Source organism: Mastomys coucha, chromosome X, assembly GCF_008632895.1.
Source record: "Mastomys coucha isolate ucsf_1 chromosome X, UCSF_Mcou_1, whole genome shotgun sequence".
NCBI lineage: Eukaryota > Metazoa > Chordata > Mammalia > Rodentia > Muridae > Mastomys > Mastomys coucha.
This window is the reverse complement of record NC_045030.1, coordinates 42,156,788-42,160,196: the sequence shown is the minus strand read 5'-3', so window position 1 is coordinate 42,160,196 and position 3,409 is coordinate 42,156,788. Positions and strand designations below refer to the sequence as shown.

Genomic DNA, 3,409 nt, shown 5'->3' with positions numbered 1-3,409 from the left:
CTCTCTCTCTCTCTCCTTTCTCAAACAATTCTGCATTTATTTATTTCATATAATATATTTTGACCTTATTCTTTCCCCTCTCCCAACTCCTTCTAGATCGTACCCACCCAACTTTCAATCAAAAACAAAAAAATAAAAATCGAAACAAAGACCCAATAGACAAACAAGTAACAAAACAAAAAGCACACTTGAACACTTGAACAAAAATAATTGAAATAATAAATAAATGCAGCAGAAGGAGACAAAGGGGAAACTGTGGAGGTCACTGTGTGGACCACTGAGAATGTCATGGTTGGGGCTGAGGCGGGTAGGCGTGGAGTAGTGAGTCACAGGAGGCTGTGCTTCAGACGATACTGGTGACGGTTTTGGGGCAGAGGTACTGGAGATGGATGAGATGGACAGACTTGTGACTGACTGCAGGGGAGGAGGAGAGGAAGGTGACCATGACGAAGCTCAGGTATCTGGTTTGCACAACAGACTAAAGGTTTGTGACACATCCTAAGGTAAAGAATTAGAGCATTGGAGGAACAGGCTGGAAGATCAGTTTTTGTGTTCCAAGTTAGATATGGTTACAAGACACCCAAGAGACAATATCCGGCAGACAGTTGAGTATGGGCACTTGCAAACTGAGGCAGACAGGCTGTGGACTTGGGGAGGGGGAGTTATTTTAACTTGGAGCTCATTTGCATATTGACTTGAGAAGGAGAAGCTGGAAGACACAGGAGTCAGTGGATCTGAGGTCCTAAGGGATGGAAGGGCATGAGTCAGATGTTGGACAAAGGGCTTGATGTACAAGGAGAAAAGCTAGAAGTCAGCCTGGCTGGCTAAAGCTCGCTTGTCTCACTGTCTGCTTCAGTCTTAGTGTCCTCAACTGTAGAACAGTGAAATGAGGAGGGTCAGAAATTTGTTCTGCTGATTAGAGGCAAGAACACACAAAAATATTCATGTTTTCCCAGGTATGTGGACATCTTCCATAGATGGCAGTGCATGAGATTATTGTGTACAAAGCAAAAAAGTTACTAACACCTCCTATTAGGACAAAAGGAGGGCAAGTTGAACAAGAAGAGGAACACTCTATTTACATAGTTTCTATTCATTTTCTACTCTTTCCTTTCTTTTTTTCTTTTTTCTCTTTCTTTCTTTTCTTCTTTCTTTCCTTCTTTCCTTCTTTCTTTCTTTCTTCCTTCCTTCCTTTCTTTCTTTCTTTTTGGTTTTTCGAGACAGGGTTTCTCTGTGTAGCCCTGGCTGTCCTCGAACTCAGAAATCCACCTGCTGGGATAAAAATCCAAGTGCTGGGATAAAAGATGTGTGTCACCACTGCCCTGCTCTTTCTTTCTTTCCTTCTTTCTTTCTTTCTTTCTTTCTTTCTTTCTTTCTTTCTTTCTTTCTTCCTCCCTTCCTTCCTTCTTTCATTTCTTTCTCTTTTCCTTTTCCTTTTTCTTTTTCGTTTTTTTTAGCATTGGCTAAAAGTCAGGACAGTTATGACCAACAGAAGTTCAACTAACTGCTGCTCTTAAACTACTGAGATTTATATGTTTTTTGTTTTGTTTTGTTTTTGTTTTTGTTTTTGTTTTTGTTTTTGTTTTGTTATGAGGCAGGGTTTTTCTGTATAGCCCTGGCTGACCTGGAATTCCCTCTGTAGACCAGGCTGGCCTTAAACTCACAGAGATCCACCTACCTCTGCCTTCCAAATGTTGGAATTAAAGGCATGTACTAACAATGGCCAGTTCCAAGATTTGTATCCTAGTTAAAGTAAAAATAAAATTATCAGAGTATCTCCTATTTCTGAAGTTTAATACTGAACTTTGTGTAACTTTTCTGCTTTAGTTTTTAAGTAGATGCTATTTTATTTTGTTTTTTAAAAACATTTATTTATTTTATTTATATGAGCACACTGTAGCTGTCTTCAGACACACCAGAAGAGGGCACCCATTACAGGTGGTTGAGAGCCACCATGTGGTTGCTGGGAACTGAACTCAGGACCTCTGGAAGAGCAGTCAGTGCTCTTAACCACTGAGACATCTCTCCAGCCCAGTAGATGCTGTTTTAAAAACCTTGTTAGTGGTATTATTTTTAATTATGTACAGGTGTGTGTGTGTATGCACTCGAGTAGATGCGCATGAATGCAGGTACTCTGAGAGCCAGAATCAGTGGAGTTACAGACAGTTGTGAGCCACCAATAATAGTATGTCTGCTAGCACCTAAACTCAGGTCCACAGAAGAACAGCAAGCACTCTTAAACCACAGAGACATTGCTTTAGTCCCTATTTTTTAGAACAGATTTATTTTAAAAATTGAGAAGATACCACAGGAAAAGTCATGGTTTATTCCAGTTCCTGGTGTGTGTGTGTGTGTGTGTATTTATTTGGTTTTCTGAGACAGAATTTCTCTGTGTAACTAACAGCCTTGGTTGTCCTGGAACACACTTTGTAGACCAAGCTAGCCTCAAACTCACAGAGATCTACCTGCCTCTGTGCCATGATTAAAGGTATGTGTCACCAGTGGATTTTTTTTTAATGAAGTTTTACAGTGTAGTTCAGGCTGGACTAGAACTCACCATGTAGTTTAAGGTGGCCTCAAACATGTGGCAGTCCTCCTGTGTCATCCTTTTAAACACTGGAATCGCAGGTGTGAACCACTATATACTTTAATTTCACATTAAAGACCTTTTCACTTTGACATTTCAGGATCCCATACATGAGGTCATGATGCATTCAGCCATCTTATTGCCTTAGAGTCCTCTTACATGTGAGGGTCTCCCACTCCCCTTGTCTTTGCTGACCTGGAAAATTACTTAGGTCAAGAATCTGTACAATGTTCCTCCACTGGAATTCCTTAGCTATTTTTCTTACAATTAGACTAGGCTTGTGAGTCTAGGGAAGGAAAGTCACAGAAGTAGAGTGACAGTTTTCTTGAATCCAGTCTAGGGAACATACCATCAACATGACGAATCACCGAATCACCAGCTATGTTGACCTGGATCACCTGGCTGAGGTGGGGTGTCAAGTTTCTCCAGTATAGAGTTCCTTCTCTTTTCCCTTTGGACTCTGGAAAACTAACCTCTTAGATGCAGCCTTCATTTAAAGGAGTAGGGGCAGGGTGTGGTGGTGAATGCCTGTAATCCTAGCACTAAAAAGGTTGAGGCAGGAGGGTGGACAGCTTGAAGCCAGCCAGAGCTATGAGTGAGCCTCTCTTAAGAGAGAGAAATACAGACAGACAGACAGACAGACAGACACACACACACACACACAGAGAAATAGAGAGAGAGAGAGACAAACGAAAAGTAGTAATTTCTTCATAATAATGGGAATATTTTGATACTTCACTCATTGTGTAATAATCCAATATGGTTTTTGTTTGTTTGTTTGTTTTTTGTTTTGTTTTTTTTTTGTTTTTTTTTGTTTTTGTT

The 3,409-nt window shown here is 40.4% G+C and overlaps 1 pseudogene; it reads left to right on the top strand.

Moving 5' to 3' along the window:
• The window catches only part of LOC116091244, a 14,312-nt pseudogene extending 12,808 nt beyond the window's left edge, over window positions 1–1,504 (top strand).
• Window positions 1,505–3,409: the final 1,905 nt, after the last annotated feature.